The 24,956-nt window shown below is 39.6% G+C and overlaps 1 non-coding gene across 1 annotated transcript; it reads left to right on the forward strand.

The window, feature by feature from the left end:
* Positions 1-8,256: 8,256 nt before the first annotated feature.
* LOC122086553 lies at positions 8,257-8,363 on the forward strand. The gene has a single exon (XR_006142471.1). It is a non-coding gene; the product is annotated as a small nucleolar RNA R71 (small nucleolar RNA).
* The last annotated feature ends 16,593 nt before the right edge of the window (positions 8,364-24,956 follow it).

Raw genomic sequence — 24,956 nt, forward strand, 5'->3', positions numbered from 1 at the left:
TATCTTTCAGAGATTTAGGTGAAGGGTTTTTCTGTTGGTCTCCCATATTGAAGGGTTTTAAAGAGAGCAAACGTATTGGGTCACTACTTGTTGGATCTCTTCTTTCTACCCGATTCTTAGTATTACGTACCCACTTAACACTCATGCAACAGGAAACTACCCACAACTAAAGTAAGACAAGCACAAAAGAATGGATAGCAAAACTATTTTTTTTTTTTTTTGATTTTTTTATTTTTATGATCCTTTTGATTTTTTTTTTTTGGCTTTTTGGGAGCTTACCGGTAGGGATCCGGGGTTGCTCAGGTCAATTCCTGAGGTACTACTACAGGGCGAAACCTGTCTTTATCATACTATAAGGCATGACGACCTCCACTGATACAACTATTATTGCGAGTTGTTCTTCTCAGGAATTCAATAAAAGAATAGGAAAAATATAAAACAAAGCAAACAAAGCACTCTGATTTACCAAAAGAAAGTGAAAAATAACATGGAACTATCTCCCCGGCAACGGTGCCAAAAACTTGTTTGAGATTTAAAATGTAACTGCAAGCGTACGGATCAGTATAGCTACGGGTTGAACACAGGGAGAGTAGCCACTTTATTTTTTATTTCTTTTAATAATGCGAAAGTGAATCGATTAATGGTTGTGATCTAATTCTAATTACCGTCCTAAACATATGTATCTAAAATAACACCCTAACCATTCGTCATCTAAGAATTTAATGACGCAAGCCACGCAATTAAAATTAAATAAATAAATAACTGAAAATAAACAACCCACGCAATTAAAAATAATAATAATAATAAATAAATAAGGAAAAAAATGATGAAATAAAAATAAAGTAAAAGAAAGGGGATAAAGCTAGAGAGAGACTCACAAGTACGTTTCTCTACTTAGTCCGAGGGATGCATCATAATATGAGCTTCCCTACTTGACTAGAGAGTCACTCTTACAAGGGTTTCTCTACTTGGCTTTAGGAAAAGGGAGACAATTAAAATAAAAGCAATAAATTGATGGTTCTATGGCTAGGAGGGGCAAAGCCAACACATACACTAGCCATGAACCTTGGGGAAAGGGATAGCCATAATGTAACGACTAAAAATAAAAATCCTAAATTAAGAAAGAAAGGGTAGCCAGAAGAGGGAATGAGAGGGGGGAGAGAAGACTACTGAAGGAGCCTACTTACTTGAATCAATGCTTGAACTTGAAAAAAAAATTGCTCCACGGCTCGTGATCTTGTCACCTAGATCTAAGCCTAGAACTATAACTTAAAAAATTACAACTCAATTGCATAAATCATAAACATAAAAAGACTGAATAAGAATAAAAGAGTGCTTGCATTAATTGACATAAAAAAAACTATTACAAAAGTGATTAAAGCAAAAATAGAGAAGAACTAAAACTAAAGAGTGAGAGAGGGAGAGAGAGAGCAACTAAAAAAAAACTAGAAGAAGAATGAATTGTCTCCCCTCCTCTTACATGAGTTGCATTTATAGGGAATGGGGAGGTAGGATAACAATTTTCTCTTTCCTAAAAGAGAGAAACCCACAATTGATTGTGAGATCTTTTGAGACCAAAAGTGCTAAGGTGGAGGAGAGAGAAGAGAGAAATAAACTTTGAGAAATTTCCTATAATTTGTTTGCTTATTTTCTTTCCTTTTTTTTTTAATTTATTTTTCTTCTTTTTCTCCCTCCAAGGGACGATTTTCTTCTTGCTTTATGTGATTTGGACAATCTTTTGGTGGGTGATGATGTGGAGGAGAGAAAAGATTTGGACAATCTTTATTTCTCCTCTTTTTTTTTCTTTCCTTTTTTTTTCTTCTCTTCTTGCGCAGGAACCCTTCCACGATTTTGCTTGCTTCTAATTTGATATGGAAATCCCCTCCATGCCCTTAGTACTTTAAGTGAGTGAAAAGCAGAAAATCTTCAACAAAATTCTCTAAAAAAAAACAACCATAAGATTCGAACTTGAGACCTCTTGGTGAGCAAGGGAATTTTGTACACCATAGCTCACCAACTACGCTAGGTAGTTGTTGTTACCAAAAACAAATCTTTAATCACTTAAGGATATGGTCCATCGATCCTTGTTGGCATTTGGAGTATTCCTTGTACCTATGGGACAATTGCAAATGGGCTGGTTCTGCATCTCGGTTCAGTTCTGATCCATTATTCTTTTTCTGGCCCGAAAAGAATAATTATTTATACGGGTGACCAAACAAATGTGTACTTTTAATTGAACACGTCCATCTTGCTCAGAATTTTGTCCTCTTCGTAACCATGAAAAGAAATAGGACATCTTTACGTGTAAAATTGAAGATATAGCGCCCGATAGTCCTTAAGGCCTTGAAAATATAAAACCTACAAAAAGAGAGTAAAACCCAAGGTAGCTCCATTCTAAATATGTAAAATGCATGCTTTACTTCCCTAGATTTCACACATAAATGTGCTCATTAGAATTCCCCCACACTTAGACTCTGCTAGTCATCGAGCAAAACAAAAGGAAAAAGAATAAAGACAAAAAACCTAACTCACTTTCGTAGGAATCACGGTGCACTTAGCATGTGCAACAAGCCTTTAAACCCCTAGGTCACCCCTAGTGGACGAGTTGTGTCTCGTGGGTGTTTGCAGTGAATATTCACCCAAAATTCAGAATAAACAAATCCCAACTTTGGCTAAAGGTAAGGCTCATACCGATCCGGAGCAAAGATAATTTCTCTTACAAGGGACCCCCACACTTGAACTTTTATTACCCTTTATCAATTCCAGGCACTAGCATATTTCTTAATTTGGAACTCACCTCGTTTCTTCCAAAACATCCTTATCTTAAGGCAAAACCACTTGTGAAGAAATAGGGAACCAATGACTAAGGCGTTGGAGTGTTTTTGACCAAACATGTTACCAAGCAATAATGACATTTGCACATTTTTTTTCTCTTTTTTTTTTTTGCTTAATAAACTCTATTCTACTCCACTACTTTTGGCCTGAATGACATGGTGGAGCAAACACCAGACACCCAAGTTACTATGTAGCTTCGCTTTTTGCATATGTCCACAAAGGTAGTGATGCTAGAGTTACTTCAGAAGTTTCCTCCCAAGGAATTTCGATCAAGACACCACGCTTCCTGAGGCGCAATGCCCTGTCTAGTTCCAAAGGAATCAACTCTTATTCTTCTTTATACCACATTTCTCATTTCATTTAAAATTGTGCATTTATCAACCCATGCCAAATTAAAAAGAAGGTCTCAACTCCAAATCAAAAGTACAAGAAACCCACAGACTTACATATGGTCCATCACCATAAAACAGGGGTCTCTTATTTTTCAAAAGAAAGTCTCATCTTAAGACACAGGCTTGTTTCTTTCTTCTCAACAGGGTTTTTATACGTTCAAAATGGGTACCTTAATCAAAACTTTTATTTTCATGCATCAAGCAACCGAATGGTATGATCATTAGCCAAAAGCCAAAGTAGGACTTCACCCTTAGCAAGCTCAAAAATAAAAAGAAAAACAAACAAAACAAAGTGAAAAAAAAAAACAAAAACTGGTTTCCCTCCCCCACACTTAAGTCATGCAATGTCCTCAATGCATGGAAAGAATTAAAAGCAAAGATAATGCAAGGGGTCATACCTGATTAAAAGTTAGTCATCATTGTAAAGAGGTTCATGAAGATCCATGACCTCTTCACTACTAGTAGTAGGAAACTCGAGGAACGGTTTCAAACGCTGACCATTAACCTTCGAAATTACCCCTGTTCCTGGATTCAAAATCTCCAAAGCCCCATGGGGATATACATTATGGACAATAAACGGGCCATCCCATTGGGATCTAAGCTTACCAAGAAAAAGATGCAATCGAGAGTTGTACAATAAGACGTTATCACCAATTGTAAAAGATTTATGCAGAATGTGTTTATCATGGAAAGCTTTGGTCTTTTCCTTGTAAATCCTAGAACTTTTATAGGCATCATTCCTAAGTTCCTCCAACTCAGATAGTTGGAGCCTACGATGAATTCCCGCATTAGACAAATCAAAGTTAAGCTTCTTGATGGCCCAAAAGGCCTTATGCTCTAACTCAAGTGGTAAGTGACAAGCTTTCCCATACACCAAACGGTAGGGAGACTGGCCAAGGTCAGTCTTGCATGCAGTCCGATGGGCCCACAAGGCATCAATGAGCCTAAGGGACCAATTCTTACGGTTGGGATTAACAGTTTTCTCCAAGATTTGTTTGATCTACCTATTAGACACCTCCACTTGGCCACTCGTTTGGGGGTGATAAGGGGTAGATAGCTTATGAGTGACCCCATACTTTTTCATTAAGGCCTCAAAAGGTCGATTACAAAAATGAGTACCCCTATCACTAATTATTACACGTGGTGCACCAAAGCGGGAAAAAATATTCTCTTTGAGAAACTGGACCACCACTTTGTGGTCATTAGTCTTACAAGGTATGGCCTCTATCCATTTAGAAATATAATCAATGGCCAAAAGTATGTACAATTCCCAAAAGAATTAGGGAATGGTCCCATAAAATCGATGCCCCAAACATCAAAGATCTCAACTACCAAAATAGGGTTGAGGGGCATCATGTTTCTCTTATTGATACGGCCAAAAGACTGGCAAGCGGGGCAAGCCTTGCAAAAATCAAAAGCATCTCTAAAAAGAGTGGGCCAATAAAATCCGCATTGAACAACCTTTGCGGCAATCTTCTTAGGTCCAAAGTGTCCACCACATACATGATCATGACAAAAAGAGAGAATGGAATGTTGCTCATGATCAGGAACACATCGTCGGATAATCTGATCCGGACATATCTTAAACAAATAAGGATCATCCCAGAAAAAGTGCTTAACTTGGGAATGAAACCTATACTTATCTTGGGTGGACCAGTGATCCGGAGTCACACCTGAAACTAAGAAGTTGACAATATCAGCAAACCATGGTTCACTGGACATTGCAAATAATTGTTCATCTGGAAAGTTCTCGTTGACTGGAGAATCAACAGTCAAGGAATTGGAAAGCTGGGATAAATGGTCTGTAACTAGGTTTTCAACTCCTTTCTTATCCCTAATTTCTAAATCAAACTCTTGCAAAAGTAAAACCCACCTAATGAGATGGGCTTTGGCATCCTTCTTCTGAACTAGGTATCTGAGAGCAGAATGATCAGTATACACCACCACATGTGAACCAACTAAGTAAGACCGAAACTTTTCTAATGCAAACACAACAGCTAAAAATTCTTTTTCAGTGGTTGTATAATTGAGTTGTGCATCATTTAAGGTTCTACTAACATAGTAAATGACAGTGGGCAACTTATTAATCCTTTGACCTAAAACTGCTCCTATGGTAAAATCCGAAGCATCACACATCAGTTCAAAATGTTCAGTCCAAATAGGTGGTTGAACAATGGGTGCATTGGTCAACTCCTTAAGTTGTTTGAAGGATTCTAGGCACTCTTTAGAAAGCTCAAAAGTTTGATCTTTGGCAAGTAGTGAGGTGAGAGGTCGGGCTAAATGACTAAAGTTTTTAATAAACCTTCTGTAGAAGCCTGCATGCCCTAGAAAGGACCGAACATCCTTAACAGATTGAGGAGGTGGTAAATTATCAATTAAATCCACTTTGGCTCTATCTACCTTAATTCCCTCCTTGGATATTACATGGCCTAAGACAATACCAGATTTAACCATAAAATGGCATTTCTCCCAATTCAAAACCAAATTCTTAGATATGCACCTTTTTCAAAACTAGGGAAAGATGATAAAGACATTCAGAATAGGAATTCCCATGAATTGAAAAGTCATCTATAAATACTTCTAAGAATTTTTCGACCATGTCAGAAAAAATGCTCATCATGCATCGTTGGAACGTAGCATGGGCATTGCAAAGCCCAAAGGGCATACGCCTGTAAGCAAATGTTCCATATGGGCATGTAAAAGTGGTCTTATGTTGGTCCTCTAAAGCAATTGGGATTTGGTTATAGCCGGAATATCCATCAAGAAAGCAATAATATTCATGTCCAGCTAACCTCTCTAACATCTGGTCAATGAATGGCAATGGGAAGTGGTCCTTCCAGGTTGCTGCATTTAACTTCCTGTAGTCAATGCACACACACCATCCTGTTTGGACACGGGTAGGGATCAACTCATTATTGGCATTAGGAACTACAGTCACACCAGACTTCTTAGGCACTACGTGAACTGGGATTACCCATTGGCTGTCAGAAATAGGATAAATTATTCCATGATCCAAGCACTTTAGGATCTCTTTCTTAATAGCTTCCATCATCACTGTGTTAGCTCTTCTTTGGGGCTCCGTGGATGGTTTGGAATCCTCCATAAGATGTATATGATGTTGCACAATGGAAGGGCTTATACCTTGATATCAGCCATGGTCCAACCTAGGGCTTCCTTATTATCTTTTAACACTTTAAGTAAATCCTCTTCCTGGCTAGAAGTCAAATTTGAAGAAATTATTACAGGAAGAGTTTGGTCAGGCCCTAGGAAAGCATATCTCAAATTAGATGGCAACTCCTTAAGATCTAGCTTAGGGGGCTCAACTATGGAAGGTTTGGGAATGGAATTGGAAAGGGGTCCTAAGGGCTCCACAAGTGTGTGAAGACTCAAGACTTCAGAAAAGAAATTTTCACTATCATCATCCAACTCATCCATACACTCTTGAAATTCTGAATCAAAATCAATATCAAAGTTGGTAACTAAATCATCAGAAAAATCCAAAAAATCCTCAAGCATATTGATCTCTTCTTCCATATGTGGTTGCTTGCCAATCCTAAACATGTTAAACTCAACAGTTTGGTTACCAAAAGATAATCTTAGGAGACCATTCCGGCAATTGATTAATGCATTACTGGTAGCCAAGAATGGTCTTCCTAGAATTATTGGGATCTCATCCTTGGTTGAGAAGGGCTTGGTATCTAACACAATGAAATCAACAGGGAAAATAAATTCCCCCACCTTTAGTAAGACATCCTCAACCATCCCTTTAGGAATCTTAACAGACCTATCTGCCAACTGAAGAGTAGTTCCAGTGGCTTTCAATTCTCCCAATCCTAGTTGCTTGTACACATGGTAAGGTAAAAGATTCACACTTGCGCCAAGGTCAAGTAAGGCATGCTCAATATAGGTGTTGCCTATGACACAAGATATGGTAGGGCTCCCTGGATCCTTATACTTGGCTGCTATAGGCTGAGTAATTATGGAACTAATGTTACCTGCCAAGAACGCCTTTTTGGGCACACTAGTGATACGTGTATGAGTACACAAATCTTTCAGTACCTTTGCATAGGCGGGGATCTGGGATATGGCATCCAAAAAAGGGATTTTTACTTCTACCTTTTTGAAGACTTCTAAAATTTTGTCCATGGAAGCAGTCTTCTTTTTGTTTACCAAGCGATTAGGAAATGGGACAGGATGAACATAAGGACTGTTAGGGATTTGCCCCTGTTCAGAAGAATCATTTTTGGTTTCCTCAACCAACTCATCTTTAGTTTCAGAAAAATCTTTAGGTTCATCAGACGAACCTGGAACAAGAGGCACACTTGTGTCCTCAACTGAAGGAGAGTTAACAGGAGTAATAGATGGGGAAGATTTAGGAATGCTCTGTAGGTACTCTCTACCACTCCTAAGGGCATAAACAACATTACATTGGTTAGAGGGCCCATGTTGAGTCTGACCTTGTACTATATTCAGTGGTGCATTAGTTGGTCCTTGTGAACTAACAGGCTGATGATGCCTAGGGTTAGGCTCTGGTTGACTGGGTAAAGTTCCTACTTGGTTGCCTTGATTCCAAGAGAAATTTGGGTGATTTCTCCATCCTGGATTATAGGTGTTACTATATGGATTATTCTGGTATAAGGCATTAACACTATCATTAGAAGTGCCCCCAGAGGTGTTGGGGCATTCTTCTATGACATGTCCAGGGGACTGGCACCAAGCACAAATCTTAACCAAATTGACTGATGATGGCTCGCTAGGAACAATAGCCTCAATCCTCTTGATTAGGCTATCCAAATGGGCTTCCTTGGCTACTATCTCATCCACAAAATATCATTTTCCTCCTATGGTTCTTTCACTCTCTTGGGTTGATTCCCACTCACGGGTTTTGTCAGCTAAGTCAAGTAAGAATTGCCATGCCTTTCCTTCATCTGTAAAGGATGTGAATCCGTCAGGGCACATAGACTCTATCATTTGTTTAGTTGGGTAATCAATACCCTCATAAATTATTTGACATAAATGCCATAGGTCTAGGCCATGGTGAGGGCATTCTTGGAGTAGATCCTTGAATCTCTCTATAAGTTTGGAAAATGACTCACTAGGCTTTTGCCTAAACTGAAGGATATCACTTCTAAGCTTATTGGTCTTGTGAGTTGGGAAAAACTTCTTAAGGAAGACAACTGTGAACTGTTCCCATGAGGTTATGGAATTTATGGGTAACCCATACAACCACTTCTTAGCTTGGTCTTTCAATGCAAAAGTGATAAACCTAAGCTTAACAGCATCATCAGAAAGCTGTTGGATCTTAATTAGAACACATACCTCTTCAAATCCCCTTAGAAATAGGTATGCATCCTCAGAGGTCAACCCATGGAAGTGGGGCAACATAGTGATGTATTGAGATTTGAGTTCAAAATTATTGCCCTGGGCTTGTGGTAGAACTATACAGGAAGGTTGGGCTGTTCTAGCAGGGTAGAACCTATCTTTCAGAGATTTAGGTGAAGGGTTTTGCTGTTGGTCTCCCATATTGAAGGGTTTTAAAGAGAGCAAACGTATAGGGTCACTACTTGTTGGATCTCTTCTTTCTAACCAATTCAATGTATTACGTACCCACTTAACACTCATGCAACAGAAAAACTACCCACAACTAAAGTAAGACAAGCACAAAAGAATGGATGGCAAAACTTTTTTTTTGATTTTTTTTTTTTGCTTTTTGGGAGTTACCGGCAGGGATCCGGGGTTGCTCAGGTCAATTCCTGAGGTACTGCTACAGGGCGAAACCTGTCTTTATCATACTGTGAGGCATGGCGACCTCCACTGATACAACTATTATTGCAAGTTGTTCTTCTCAGGAATTCAATAAAAGAAAAGGAAAAATATAAAACAAAGCAAACAAAGCACTCCGATTTACCAAAAGAAAGTGAAAAATAACATGGAACTGTCTCCCCGGCAACGGCGCCAAAAACTTGTTTGAGATTTAAAATGTAACCGCAAGCGTACGGATCAGTGTCGCTACGGGTCGATCACAGGGAGAGCAGCCACTTTATTTTTTTATTTCTTTTAATAATGCGAAAGTGAACTGATTAATGGTTGTGATCTAATTCTAATTACCGTCCTAAAAATAACGTCCTAACCATTCGTCATCTAAGAATTTAAAGACGCAAGCCACGCAATTAAAATTAAATAAATAAGTAACTGAAAATAAACAACCCACGCAATTAAAAAAAAAATAATAATAATAAAGGAAAAAATAAAAGCTGAAATAAAAATAAAGTAAAAGAAAGGGGATAAAGCTAGAGAGAGACTCACAAGTAGGATTCTCTACTTAGCCCGAGGGATGCATCATAATATGAGCTTCCCTACTTAACCAGAGAGTCACTCTTACAAGGGTTTCTCTACTTGGCTTTAGGGATAGGGAGACAATTAAAATAAAAGCAATAAATTGATGGTTCTATGGCTAGGAGGGGCAAAGCCAACACATACACTAGCCATGAACCTTGGGGGAAAGGGATAGCAATAATGTAACGACTGAAAATAAAAATCCTAAATTAAGAAAGAAAGGGTAGTCAGAAGAGGGAATGAGAGGGGGGAGAGAAGACTATTGAAGGAGCCTACTTACTTGAATCAATGCTTGAACTTGAAAAAAAAAAATTACTCCACGGCTCGTGATCTTGTCACCTAGATCTAAGCCTAGAACTATAACTTAAAAAATTACAACTCAATTGCATAAATCATAAACATAAAAAGGCTGAATAAGAATAAAAGAGTGCTTGCATTAATTGACATTAAAAAAAAACTATTACAAAAGTGATTAAAGCAAAAATAGAGAAGAACTAGAACTAAAGAGAGAGCAAGAGAAAGAGAGAGCAACTAAAAAAAACTAGAAGAAGAATGAATTGTGTCTCCTCCTCTTACATGAGTTGTATTTATAGGGAATGGAGAGGTAGGGTAACAATTTTCTCTTTCCTAAAAGAGAGAAACCCACAATTGATTGTGAGATCTTTTGAGTCCAAAAGTGCTAAGATGGAGGAGAGAGAAGAGAGAAATAAATTTTGAGAAATTTCCTATAATTTTTTGCTTATTTTCTTTCCTTTTTTTTTTCTAATTTATTTTTCTTCTTTTTTTCTCTCTCCTAGGGACGATTTTTTTTTCTTCCTTTGTGTGATTTGGACAATCTTTGGTGATGATGTGGAGGAGAGAGAAGATTTGGACAATCTTTGGTTCTCCCTTTTTTTTCTTTCCTTTTTTTTTTCTTCTCTTCTTGCTTCCACGATTTTCCTTGCTTCTAATTTGATGTGGAAATCCCCTCCATGCCCTTAGTGCTTTAAGTGAGTGAAAAGCAGAAAATCTTCAACAAATTCTCTAAAAAAAACAACCATGAGATTCGAACTTGAGAGCTCTTGGTGAGCAAGGGAATTTTGTACACCATAGCTCACCAACTAAGCTAGGTAGTTGTTGTTACCAAAAACAAATCTTTAATCACTTAAGGATGTGGTCCATCGATCCTTGTTGGCATTTGGAGTATTCCTTGTACCTCTGGGACAATTGCAAACGGGCTGGTTCTGCATCTCGGTTCAGTTCTGATCCATTATTCTTTTTCTGACCCGAAAAAGAATAATCATTTGTACGGGTGACCAAACGAATGTGTACTTTTAATTGAACACGTCCATCTTACTCAGAATTTCGTCCTCTTCGCAACCGTGGAAAGAAATAGGACCTCTTTACGTGTAAAATTGAAGATATAGCGCCCGATAATCCTTAAGGCCTTGAAAATATAAAACCTGCAAAAAGAGAGTAAAACCCAAGGTAGCTCCATTCTAAATATGTAAAATGCATGTTTTACTACCCTAGATTTCACACATAAATGTGCTCATCAAGAGTCCAGAACCCTTGTATGTCGAGTCTGTTACTCCTTCTTTCATGAATGAAATTTCTGATTCCAAGTATGGCTTGCTTCTTTTTTTTTATGATGATCTTAATAAATATCAAGTATCAATAAAACAATGCAAACCAAAGAAATCCTAACCCATCCATAAGGATACTCAGGTTATTAATCTAAGAACCAACCAATGCCTTTAAGAGGTAAAAATTTGCACTACCCTTAATGACGAAGAAGCAGATAGATGATTAGTCTTCTGAAGGAATTCACCGAGGTCTTCGCTTGGTCTTATGAGGATATGTCTGATATCAACCCCAAAATCGTGCAACATCGATTGCTGACTTACCCTGGGGCAAACCCGGTAAAGCAGAAGCTCCAAAGAATAGGTCCAGAATAGAGCGAAAAGATTAGAGAAGAGGTTGTGAAGCAATGGAATGAAGGGTTTCTACAAGTACTGAAATACCCACAATGGTTGGCCAATAAGGTACCAATACTGAAGAAAGATGGCAAGGTACGAATGTGCATGGAATTTTATGATCTTAACAAAGTAATCCCTAAAGATGACTTCCCATTACCTCACATTGATGTATTGGTGGATAACACGATGGGGCATGCTTTGTTATCATTTATGGATGGACTATCGGGATACAACCAAATAAGCATGCACCCAAAAGATCGTGAGAAGACAGCCTTCACCACTCCCTGGGGAACTTATTGTTATAAGGTGATGCCTTTTGGACTGAAAAATGCTGGGACAACTTATCAGAGAGCAGCTATGGCCATATTACATGACATGATGAACAAAGATGTGGAGGTCTATGTGGATGACATGATAGTGAAGTCAAAAGACCGACAGGGGCATATTGCCGTGCTATGGCGATTCTTTGAAAGAATCAAGAAGTATCAGCTAAAGTTGAATCCTCAAAAGTGTGTATTCGAGGCAACAACAGGAAAGTTGTTAGGTTCCTTGGTGAGTGAAAGAGGCATTGAGGTTGACCCTATCAAGATCAAGGCAATTCTGGAAATGCCCACACCTCGGACTAAGAAGCAAATATGAGGATTTTTGGGTCACATCCAATTTATTAGTAGATTCATAGCTCAGTTAACTATTATCTGTGAACCAATTTTTAAGCTGCTTGTAGACACCCAATTTTGTCACCCTTCCCTAGCTATGATGAAATATGGATCTTGGATGCGACTTCCAGCTTCTTATCAACAAAGATGCTGATAGAAATACTCCTGGGCCTGAAACCCTAGAAACCCTCAGGTTGGAGGGAAGGGGGTCCAATTTTGGCTTTTTATATAAGAAAGAATCCGGTTAAGATGACTATACAGATGGATAGCGCTCGAAAATACAATTCCAACAATATATGATATGTCAAAATCAAACTATCGGATTGCCCACAATCTTCGTTAGAAAATTACATTTTTTTTCGCACGCATGTCATGCACACCAACCAGCCAGCCAGCTAGCCCAGCCATCTAGCCAAGCCAGCTAGCCAAGCTAGCCATCCAGCCCAACCATCCAGCCTGGCTTGCATACCCTTGTCGCATACTACGCACTCCCCCGCATGCTGCGTGCCCCACCGCATAGCATGCGTGCCCCCACTGCACAACATGAGCACCCCTGTCTCACGCTACATGCCCCCTTCGCACAACATGTGTGCCCCTGCTGCATGGTCATACACACCCTACCTACACTGTGCGCATGTTGCCTACACACCCATGCCAACCTGACCCGCACATTGTGCACATTGCCTGCACACTCATGCCAGCCTGAACGCTGTGCACATTGCCTGCTTTACCTACCTAAACTTTCTCTCTCCTCTCGCTTTTCTAAAAATTACCTTTTTCGGTTAAACTTTCTCTCTCCTCTTGCTTTTTCAAAAACCACCTTTTTTGGCTAAACTTTCTCTCTCCTCCCGCTTTTTTGAAAACTACATTTTTTTAGCTAAACTTTATCTCTCCTCCCACTTTTTCAAAAATCACCTTTTTCTGGGATAAATATTCTCTCTCCTCCCACTTTTCTAAAAACTACCTTTTTCGACCAAACTTTCTCTCTCCTCTCTTTTTTTTTGAAAACCACCTTTTTTTGGATAAACTTTCTCTTTCCTCTTGCTTTTTTGAAAACTACCTTTTTTGGCTAAATTTTCTCTCTCCTCCTTTTTTTAAAAACCCCCTTTTACCCATTGACAAAATTCCTCCCCACCCATTTTTTCCTTCAAATCCCCCTTTACCCATTAGGCAAAAATCTTATCCCCTCAATATAGGTAAGAGCTCCCCTTTCGTCCACTGGATAAAGGGATTCCCCCTCCTTTTTGTCCAAAAAAACTGTAAATACCCCCCTCCCTTAGAAAAAATAGACCACGACCAAAATCCCCCTTCACTCTTTCGTAGTGAAATTTTCCTCCCCTCCCCCTCTTGATTTTCTTCTGATCTTCGGAGCAATCTTCATCAAGATCTGAAAACTTATTTGGATCTTCGAAGTGTTCTTCAGGATCTTAAAGATCTTCAATCCAACTTCTTAGTTAGATCCAGTTTTAAGTCATAAATAGTATGTTCTTGAGCCACCTCCCTTGATTATTCTTGAGTGTTCTTGAGCGTTCTTGAGATAGAAACCCCCATTTTTGAGGTTCTTCGGGTCTACGAAGAGATCTTTCTTAAGATCTGAAACTCTGTTCGGATCTTCAAAGTGTTCTTTAGAACTTTGGAGTTCTTCAATCCATTTTTAGGTTAGCCCGTTTCTTTTCAGAAATAGTCGTTTCGAGCTAAACCCCTGTCCGAGTGTCCCTAGAATCTTTTTAGAAATAGCCATTCCTAGCAGAAGCTCTATCGAAGTGCCACCTCAGCCTTGCCCTCCCTTAGCTTATCCCCAGCAGAAGCTTTGCCAGAGTGCCACCTCATCCCAAATCCAAAAATAGCCTTCCCTAGCCAAAACTCTGCCGGAGTGCCACCTCATCCCAAGCTTGAAAATAGCCTTCCCTAGCTGAAGTTTTGTCCGAATCTAAATCCAGAAATAGCCTTCTTTAGCCAAAGCTCTATCCGAATCCCAATCCAAAAGTAACCATTCCAAGCCAAAACATTATCCGAATATCATCACAATCAGCATCTCTCAAGAAATAAAGTTGGAGGTCAAGACCACCTTCCCCTGAGCCAGGAGAATCCGAAGGGTAGTCCGAGCTGGTACTAATCAGGGGCCCACCCCTCTTGACCCAAAACAGGGGTTAAGTTTAGGTATAATTTCTCAACCAACTTGTCATAATGTAGAATTTATATAGACCTTGTTTTAGTGTATATAGTAGTTTGAATTCAATTAATGTATATATATGTGATAACTTAGCCATATATGTGGAATAGTAATAATTGTGGAAAATGTTCGATCTCAAGCATCTAGCAAAAAAACTGGTTGAACCGAGCAGATTGGGTGCTTAACACCATCCCAACTTTGTAACCTGACACTTACCCTAAATCTCTAGATCAGACCAAATTTTGGGCCCTTTCCTCAGGAATCGGGCCCACCCCTGAGTCCTAGGCCCATAATTCTAGGTGGTGACTCCAAACTCCATTTGTATGATCTCGATCCTCGAATTGGACCATCATCAAATCCCCGTCTCAAATGATGACATTTGCACTCTTGTAAAATAGGCCTCTATGTGTCTCCAAGCGGTGATATGATGGTATGGGGCCCGCAAGCAAAGCACACATGACACGAACCCCTCCCTTCACATGAAAGAGAAAGAGAGAGGAGAGAGGTCGAAATGTAAGTCCTTTCCCCCCAAGGGAAGGGAGACATTCTTGGTCCATTTCCAACTGCTACCCTCATAATGGCGACTCCACTGAGGATAAATGTCTAGCTTTCATTATTAGATGCTACATTTAAATGCAAAAACATTTTTCACCACATTTGTTTGAAAACGTGTTTGGCTAACCCCATATTTGTAATTGCTAACTGCATCATGCATCGTGCTCGAAGTGAAATCATTTGGCGAGGGACTCCCTGTCAGGCTCTCACCCTTAGGGAGGTCAGCACATGTCATGGAGAGTACTCTAAGAGCAAATGATACCTCCTTCCTGTATAAGAGTGAAAGGTATCGTCAAACATTAAGGATGTTGTATTTGTGCCAGCACCCTCGGGGAGGTCCATGCACTTTATAACATTCTGAGATTGAATGCATCATCAAATGAAGAGGATGTCCGTATTTGTGCCAGCACCCTCGGGGATGTTTGAGCGCTTTATGGTATTCTGAGATCGAATGATGGTTACCCTACATTACACTTTTGCACACAATCACTCACAGTTCCACCACCCCATGGCTAATTGCTTAACCTCGTGTGTAGTCTCAAGTAATGGGCAAGGAAGTTACCCCCTTGATCTCGTACCTATGGGTATATCAAAAGGATCATGTACCTTGAGTATATAGATTCTGTCAAGGAAGCCTTGTTGGTCCATTGCATCCACCGCATGCTTGCATCATGTAGAAAATAGATGAAGAAGCTAGAAGCACCACAAGCTAACTGTAGGACTTGTTTACGGTCTTGAAAAGGAATGTTCCTATAGTATATTCCTATTGTAAAGAATTACTTTCCTAAATGTGTTTCAGATAGAAGGTGTTCCTCCTCCTTGAGGAAAAAGTCCAGATACGTGACTTCGGGGTAATCCCGTCAAAGTCACATCAAGTCCCAAGAATTCTTGAGAAATCAGAAGGAAGGACATCTAGTGGGAAAAAGAGCAAGGAAAGCATGACTTTATTATATGGAATATCTTATTGGAATATTCTCGACAAGCCATTTGTATGAATCTCCCGATTATGACATTGAACGGACTAAGGGCATCAACCCCTATCCACTCCCTATCATTAAGCGGACTAACTTTGGATGGATCATTGGTTGTTAATTTAGTGAATGTGTGAACAAGGGGTTGGGAATTCAAGAATCCTAAAATAAACCACTTTTGGTTCAGGCACAATTCCACACCTCAAGTATTCTCCACAATCCTTTTGGACACATCCGGGTAATCTGTTGACTCCCTTAAGTCTAGTATCACCTCCACAATCTCTCTGAGATTGTCTACCACCAAGTGTTTACAACCCAATTCACATAGATGAACCCAACAAGGAAGCACCGAAAAAAGTGTGGGTCCACCCAGTAGAGACATTGCAAGCTGAAGTTGCTGAAGTCAAGAATGGATTAACTCAAGTGTTGCACTTATTATGGAACCTACTCAGGACCGCTCTCGGGGTTGACATAACTCCTCCAACAGCAGAGCCAGGACCAACTAGGCCTACAGATCATCAAGGGACTTCCTCCAGGGATTCCCCTCTGGTTGTAATTAATAATGAAGAAGAGGAATTTGTGGCACATATTCAAAAGGAGCCTCCAAAGACAATGAGGGAAAGGAAAATGAGAGAACAATTGGAGAAGCTTGAGGATATGATCCAAGCATGGAAAAGTCAGGAATCATAGAGTAGATTCTGATAAGATGAGCTTCTTTTCTAGGGCAAGAATCCCTGAAAATTTCAAGTGTTAAACCGACAGATTTGGTCAAGGGATCCTAAGGCTCGTTTGGAGGTATTCCTCAGTATCATGAAGATATGGAAAATTGCTAACAATCAGATGAGGCAGGTATTCATGTCAACATTATTAGAATTGGAAATAAGGTAGCTCACATATTTGGAATCCAAACAGACACAGAATTGGGCGCCAACAGTGAATATCTTCACTAAACAGTATCCCCACAACATTAAGTAGATAAGGAACGTCAAGAGCTCAAAACCTTAAGACAACAACCTAGGGAAGGGTTTACCACTTTCTTAACTAGGTTTAGGAACAAGGCCGCCAAGATGGTAGATCGACCTTCTGAAGCAGAGCAAGTAGAAATGTTGATTGAGAACTTGTCAAAGCCTTATTATGATGTTCTCTATTATCAACATCTGCAGACTTTTGATGCCCTACTAGTCACTGGTACACGTGTGGCGAATAGAATTCTGAGAAAATCCCAGTATCAAGGATCTTCCCAAGATACAGGGAAGGACACCAGAATCGGATGTGGAAAGAATCCTAAAACTAATATAATGGGTACAGTCTAACAGTCAATATCATCTGTGACCACTTCACCTTCACAGTCGTTTGTAATACAATTAAATGTTCCCTCCCAGAGGGCCTCGCGTCCAATAAGGCAGTTTTCTGATTTGGGAATGCCCGTAACGACAACATATGGGAAGTTAAAGAAACAGGGATTGCTAGGGTCAATAGCCCCAAGAGTAATCAGCAACCCTCCCCTGCCTTGGTACAAAGATTATGAGTATTATGCTCACCATACTCAGAAGGGACATACTACTGAAAGATGCCTAGCTTTACAGCATGAAATTCAAGATTTGATAGACAACGGGACTATTGAAGTCGAGGCCAAACATCCTCCCAATAGTATTACCAAGCCACTCCCTGATCACGCAACAATCAGTGCATTAGAGGAAGAATTAATAGAAAGTGACCCCACTCAACTCATCAAGCCATGGGCCCGAAGAGATCACTTAAATATCATGGGAGGTAGGACCAAGGTCAAGAAAACCCTTGGGAAAGAAGAGCCATTAGGAGAAGAGTCAGAAGATGAGGATTAGATGCTCGCCTTCCCTCCTTCATCACTGACCCTAGAAGAGGAATCCACCATCTCATACCAGGTAAAAATTAGTACCACCCTAGATGATGAAGAAGCAGAACAGATGATTAGTCTTTTAAGGGAGTTTGTCGAAGTTTTGCTTGGTCTTATGAGGATATACCTGGTATAGACCCCAACATCATGCAACATCGATTGCCGACCTATCCTAGGCAAAATCAGTAAAATAGAAGCTCCAAAGAATGCAACCAGAATGGATTGAGAAGAAGTTATGAAGTAGTGGAATGCAGGGTTTCTACAAGTGGTGAAGTACCTCCAATGGTTGGCTAAGATAGTACAAGTACCAAAGAAAGATAACAAGGTACGAATGTACATAGACTTCCGAGATCTTAACAAGGATACAATCAAATGAACAGGCACCCAAAAGGTCATAAGAAGATAGCCTTCACCACTCAGCAGGCAGCTTATTGCTACCAAGTGATGCCCTTCAGATTGAAAAATGCTAGGGTAACTTATCAGCTACATGAACCATTCTTGGATCAAGGATCCCATTTCTAAGGCAAAGCATCAAGAGGCATCAGTCCATCACCTATAAGCCACTAACCAAGTGAGGCAGTGGAAGCATTTAAGAAGAATGTCAAAGCCACCCTTCAAAAAAAAAAAAAAAAAAAAGAGAAGCAAGAAATTGGTTGAGACTCATAAGGATTAGGCAGACAAGTTGCCACTTGCTTGGTGGGCATATCAAACTTCTATACGATCCTCGACTGGGGGCAACTCCTTTTTCATTGGTAGATGGGGTTGATGCAGTACAACTAGAAGAGATTCTAGTACCATCTTTCAAGGTTTTTTTAGATAATTGGTTACCTAAAGGAGAATGGCTAAAGGCCAAACACGATGAACTCAACGTCCTCGATAAAAGGCATATGAAAGCCATAGATAATTTAAAGAAATATCAATTGAGAATGGCAAGGACCTTCAACAAGAATGTGAAACCCCGTCACATAGAGGAGGGTGAACTTGTTCTTTGAGGACAAAGAGCCCTAATTCATGATCCAAGAGGAAAATTCAGACCCAACTGGAGTGGCCCTTTCATTGTGAAAGAGATTTTACTAAGCAAAGCTGTGAAACTCATTTACCATAATGGCAAAGAAATACCCGGACTAGTCAATATGGATCAACTCGAGAAATATTATGTCTAATAGGGTGAATAGCCTGAACTATGTTAGACCTGATTCAAGGGATATGTAGGCAACTTGACATGCGCAAGTGCGGTCTCAACCATCTAAAGGCAATAAATTGGTTCCTTGATTAATAATCAAAGTATCTTAAAAGATCATCATAGTTTGTGTACCCTAAGAATTTTCATTTGGCATAAAAGGCCATTAGGTATCTGTCATTCCCCTATTGGTCTATCAATTCTTATCCAACATTCCATCCCCTAGGAATCGCCATTTGGCATGCAAGGCCATTAGGTATCTATCATTCACCTATGGTCCGTCAAACTCTTATCTAGGATTCCATCCCCTAAAAGAAAATCGCCACCCGGTATTAGTTTATCAAGGCTGGTTTACTCCCCATCCTTGATTAGTCAAAAAAAAAAAAAAAAAAAAGAGCTTGATGCAACAGTGGTAAAGGCTTGTTTGAGTCATTAACTAATGAGTAATGCTTTGATAAATCATCATATCTCTTTTTTTTATGATGGTTTCAGGAAAATTCATGAGCTCGTTAGATGAGACGTTGAGGAAATGGACCTTGGACATGAACATGAGGGTGCCAAGATTGTTGAAATCGATGAATGTGTCATTTCTCAGTTGGATCGGATGTGTGAAATTACATCACCAATCACTTCGACAGGTGCCTCAACACTGGGATGCCAACCTGCATGTATTTTGGTTTGGATTAGTAGAGATCTTCCCAACACTCGAAGAATTTTGAGTTTATATGTTATCTCCACCCAAAGGCAGGTTGTTCCAATCACCTTTGAAGAAAGATTATTCAGAGGAAATTCAAAACTTCTTCGGATGGAAAGAAGAGGAAATGAAGCAATTCGTCAGGTATGGAAAGATTGACATTCTGAAGGTGGTTCAGATCATCGCCCAATATCTACTAATGGGAGGAATCCATCAATAGAGATCACAGGATGCTTATTTAATTTGCATGATAGCTCGCTATATTCTCCAAACTCCTGGGAGTAGTGCACCGCCCGTTCTGGTTGAGGTGGTAAAATAGTTGAAGAAAGGAGGTGACATCATCCCTACAGTTCTTATAAAAAAAATTCAAGGGATTTGATGACATGAACCATGGCCATAGATTCAGACTAGATTATTATCAAGGAAGTCTTGCTATTTTTCAAATTTGGCTCCTTGAAAAACTGAAGTTAACTAAGCCATTACAAGAAGGCCCACTTGGAACTCTTTGCTACAAGGATAAGAGGGAAGTTCCAAAATTCAACCTTATCACTGACAGGGAGAAGTACCTGCAGGAAAGGACTGGGCGAGATATTATATGGAGATGCCCAAGGGGGCCACAAGAAGATTTTCTGATGAAGACCCCTGGCTACAATTACATCAAGTTGATGGGATTGACTCACACATCCTTTTATTTTCCTACGTACATCGGCCAACAATATGGGCTCGAGATGATGGACCCAGAAGAGTTAGAGAACTTTCACCCACCTCAAGAGTTGTCTCCCCACCTTATTACTTACCTATCCTGTCTATGGTAGGAAAATTATTCCCTTTTTCATGTAATTCACTTGGCAATAGAATGAGGAAGTATTTGGATTTTTGTGTTATCCTAATTATTCTAATTATGACTTGAGTTGTGGAATTGATTATGCCTAAACATTGCAAACCACAAATAAAAACAAAAGAAAAAGTTTTTCTTTATGTCAAAGATAGGTTTCCATTCATAAGATGCTAAAATAAAAGGGGGAGGGAAAAAGAAAGAGTAAATATACATATGTTTACACTTGCAGGAACTACAGGAACAGGTCCCTAAGAAATAAAGTCATCATCTGAACCATACTCAGCATCACCCTCAGGGAATACCGGGGAATTCGTAGATGCTAGTTGTTTGAGATTTAAAATGTAACCGCAAGCGTACGGATCAGTGTAGCTACGGGTCGAACACAGGGAGAGCAACCATTTTATTTTTTTATTTCTTTAATGAGAAAGTGAACCGATGTTGTGATCTAATTCTAATTACCGTCCTAAACATATCTAAAATAACATCCTAACCATTCGTCATCTGAGAATTTAAAGACGCAAGCCACGCAATTAAAATTAAATAAATAAATAACTGAAAATAAATAACCCACACAATTAAAAAAACTAAATAAATAAAGGAAAAAAAATGCTGAAATAAAAATAAAGTAAAAGAAAGGGGATAAAGCTAGAGAGAGACTCACAAGTAGGTTTCTCTACTTAGCCCGAGGGATGCATCATAATATGAGCTTCCCTACTTGACCAGAGAGTCACTCTTATAAGGGTTACTCTACTTGGCTTTAGGGAGAGGGAGACAATTAAAATAAAAGCAATAAATTGATGGTTCTATGGCTAGAAGGGGCAAAGCCAACACATACACTAGCCATGAAACTTGGGGGAAAGGGATAGATATAATGTAACGACTGAAATTAAAATCTTAAATTAAGAAAGAAAGGGTAGTCAGAAGAGGGAATGAGAGGGGGGAGAGAAGACTACTGAAGGAGCCTACTTACTTGAACTTCAACCCTTGAACTGAAGACTTGATTGATTTGAGATACTACCAGTATTAAAAACCAGATCTGGAATAAACCAAATCTGAAATATTTAGTACTAGAGAAAACAAATCTTAAAAAAAAAATTGCTCCATGGCTCGTGATCTTGTCACCTAGATCTAAGCCTAAAACTATAACTTAAAAAATTACAACTCAATTGCATAAATCATAAACATAAAAGGGCTGAATAAAAATAAAAGAGTGCTTACATTAATTGACATAAAAAACTATTACAAAAGTGATTAAAGCAAAAATAAAGAAGAACTAAAACTAAAGAGAGAGTAAGAGAAAGAGAGAGCAACTAAAAAAACTAGAAGAAGAATGAATTGTCTCGCCTCCTCTTACATGAGTTGTATTTATAGGGAATGGGGAGGTAGGGTAACAAATTTCTCTTTCCTTAAAGAGAGAAACCCACAATTGATAGTAAGATCTTTTGAGTCCAAAAGTGCTAAGATGGAGGAGAGAGAAGAGAGAAATAAATTTGGAGAAATTTCCTATAATTTTTTTGCTTATTTCCTTTCCTTTTTTTTCTAATTTATTTCTCTTCTTTTTCTCCCTCTAAGGAACGATTTTCTTCTTGCTTTGTGTGATTTGGACAATATTTTGGTGATGATGTGGAGGAGAGAGAAGATTTGGACAATCTTTATTTCTCTTTTTTTTTTCTTTCCTTCTTACGCAGGAACCCTTCCACGATTTTCCTTGCTTCTAATTTGATGTGGAAATCCCCTCCATGCCCTTAGTGCTTTAAGTGAGTGAAAATCAGAAAATCTTCAACAAAATTCTCTAAAAAAAACAACCATGAGATTCGAACTTGAGACCTCTTGGTGAGCAAGGAAATTTTGCACACCATAGCTCACCAACTACACTAGGTAGTTGTTGTTACCAAAAACGAATCTTCAATTACTTAAAGATGTGGTCCATCGATCCTTGTTGGCATTTGGAGTATTCCTTGTGCCTCTGAGACAATTGTAAACGGGCTGATTCTACATCTCGGTTCAGTTCTGATCCATTATTCTTTTTCTATCCTGAGAAGAATAATCACTTGTACGAGTAACCAAACGAATGCGTACTTTTAATTCGACAAGTCCATCTTGCTCAGAATTTTATCCTTTTTGCAACCATGAAAAGAAATATGACCTCTTTACATGTAAAATTGGAGATATAGCGCCCGATAGTCCTTAAGGCTTTGAAAATATAAAACCTGCAAAAAGAGAGTAAAACCCAAGGTAGCTCCATTCTAAATATGTAAAATGCATGTTTTACTACCCTATATTTCACACATAAATGTGCTCATCACTAGTCCAGTCTGCTCCAGCCTCTATGTCATATCCTGGATCAGTGCATCCTACTGTGCAATTTTCAACTTATAGGAGCTGACTTGGCTCTCCAAGGCGACAATCCTTCCATCTTAAGGAATATAGAAAAGGATCAAGAAGAAAAATAATGAAAGAAGAAGGGCAAAAAGAAAAAAATGGAAAGTAGAAAATACCTTGGCAACCATCACCTCACACAAGCCATAATGCATCCTTATGATCTCAGAATAGACCTCTGGAGACACATGAGAAAGAGCATATCAGTCGAAGGAAGTCAAAATTCAATTGAAGGATGATCAAATACTTACATAGTCATAAGGAATGGGTAACCTAAGGGAAGCATCTACATCTGTTCTCTGCTCCAGAAGATGAGGGAGGCTAGGATTGGCCTCGTTGGGATAATACCAAGCTGGGAAGCCACGGAAGGGGATATTGGCTATTCTGAGAGCTCCCCTTGCACTATTAGAGGGTCCAGCTCGTGAAGGATCAACAGCACTGACATGCGACTGAACAGTTGAAGGATCTACATGTCATGTTCTCCCCTGAAAGAACATCAGTCAAGACTAAAGCAAAAAGAAGTTGAAGCATGAAGGAAATACTCAAGAAAGGGCAACATACCACTGGACCATCAGGACCAAGAGGGGTGCATACTATCTTCTCCTCCAAGAAGGCCCTATGGTCCCTATCTCGGTCAAGAAATGATTCATCCCATACTCCATCAGTCAGACTCTCAATCTCGTCCACGGGGATGATCTCTGGGCAATGCATGGTAGGTGGAGGAAGACAGGGAGAGAGATGTGACTTGAGATCAGACCACTAGGGTATGACTCTCTCTCCCAGGTACTAGACATGGCCCCATATGCCTTAGAATAGGACCCGATTCTCAGATAAGCACCTGGCCAAGATAACTTTGTCAAAGTCTGGAAATATAAGAGACTGGAATGGCCTCCAAGTGACCTATAAATCCAAGGAAAAGTAAGTATAGCACAGGACAAAAGGAATTTTAGCATTAAATGGCATACCTCAGTAAGACCGTTCAGAAGAGAACAAGTAGTGGTCCCCGGAGGATGGCGTAGGCCCCTAATCACCTAATTGTCTCACCTTATAGCTATAGGGAAGGAAAATACCTGAGGATCCCTCAGTTTTAGAGTCGTAATCTCCAGGTGCTCAAAGCACCAAGGCTATTTTAAAAAAAAAAGATCAAAGTAAGGAAATACAATCCAAATGAATGAAAGGAAATAGGTACAAGAATGAATATTACCTGGAGGATGTAGCCTGCTCCCTTGAGACCTCGGTCTCCATATGACAATAGGTCTAGGGTTCGCAAGGCGGCCACACCCCAGTCCCAAGAATCTACCTTCTGAAGATCCCAAAAGAAGAACACTAGGCAAATGTCTACTCCCCCTTGGAGGTCACTAAAAAGACACTGACCCACAGTAAACAACAAGAAAGAATGGATCACCTGGGCCATGTTGCTAGGGTTTACCCACAGACCTGTTCTCCACCATCATGCACTGATATCCCCAAGATGGATATGTGTCTAATCAGCCGTAATGGGAAGACCTGTCAAGTCCGTAAACTCCCTAGCTGTCGGAGCCTCGGGAAGGGTCATGGGTCTACCCCCAAATGGAACACCCATCAAGGTGTAGAAGCACAAAGGCACGATGGCAATCTCACTAATAGGAAGATGAAATGAGTGAGTACTCGGCCACCACTGCTCCATCAAGGCCCCTACCAATGCCGGATTGAATTTCCAAGTCTCTATAAGGGCTAACCAACACAGGCATAATGAATCAACCATCTCCTCGCTCTACGAGGAAGTATCCTATACCATGACTGAATCATGTTCGGATGGCCATAAAGGGCCAAGGTAGGTGGTTCCCTCCCATCATGCTAATGGAAATAAAGAATATATATAAAAAAAAAAAAACATAAAAATAAAAGATAGTAAAAAAAAATAGGGGAACAAAACAAAAATAAAAGATGAATGAAATGTAAAGACTTACCCAAGAACCCCAAGCCGAGTTGCAGATATGGTTTCGAGTGTTGTGGAGAGTCTGTCCAGAGTACCAATAGGCCAAGCCTTCGTCCCTTGGAGAAGAATTGCTACAACCCTCCAGTTGGATTTCTCCACAAGTTTTTCTATTTCTTTTTTTCAGCCATATTTTCC

The sequence above is a fragment of the Macadamia integrifolia genome, chromosome 1, assembly GCF_013358625.1.
Source record: "Macadamia integrifolia cultivar HAES 741 chromosome 1, SCU_Mint_v3, whole genome shotgun sequence".
NCBI classification, from domain to species: Eukaryota; Viridiplantae; Streptophyta; class Magnoliopsida; order Proteales; family Proteaceae; genus Macadamia; species Macadamia integrifolia.